Source organism: Mesitornis unicolor, unplaced genomic scaffold (genome assembly GCF_000695765.1).
Source record: "Mesitornis unicolor isolate BGI_N332 unplaced genomic scaffold, ASM69576v1 scaffold18874, whole genome shotgun sequence".
Taxonomy (NCBI): Eukaryota; Metazoa; Chordata; class Aves; order Mesitornithiformes; family Mesitornithidae; genus Mesitornis; species Mesitornis unicolor.
The window spans coordinates 15,655-16,191 of record NW_010178402.1 but is presented as its reverse complement, the minus strand read 5'-3'; the positions used below and the strand labels follow the sequence as shown (position 1 = coordinate 16,191).

At 56.4% G+C, this 537-nt stretch overlaps 1 pseudogene; it reads right to left on the bottom strand.

The window, feature by feature from the left end:
- Positions 1 to 495: 495 nt before the first annotated feature.
- LOC104539032 overlaps positions 496 to 537 on the bottom strand; it is a 6,417-nt pseudogene continuing 6,375 nt past the window's right edge.

Genomic DNA, 537 nt, shown 5'->3' with positions numbered 1-537 from the left:
GAGTGATCCTCATTATCTGGCGTTAATAGGAGATTAATTAGTGTTAATTGTTGATTTTCCTGTATTTTCCCAAAGGGGAGAGCAATCTGCTGATCTCCGGGCTGGGTAATTATTGCACTGCTCAGGAATTAAGACAGGAAATTAACCCTTTGTCTGCTGGTGTCTTGCAGAGACAGTGCAAGCTGATGGGTGCACCCCAAATGGGAAACATCCCCCGAGAGGAAAAGGGCCAGCACTGTCCTGGGCAGGTGACTGTGGAAACTGGGTAGGTGCTGCCTGCACAGCTCAGCGGGCAGATACAGGAGCATCCTATGGGAGAAAACTGCAGGGAATCCCCTACCAGTAATGCCTGTTCCTGCTCCCCCATGCCCTGGGAAGGGACGGGCAGGACAGCGAGGAGCCTGGCACAGCACAAGCCCTGCGGTGACAGAGGCATCCCTGCTCCCGCTATGGCCCCGATGCTCCCAGCCTTCCCCTCCCACCGCGCTCCCGCACCTTGAGGAGGGAGCCAGGCCAGACGCGGACGGCTCCGTAGTT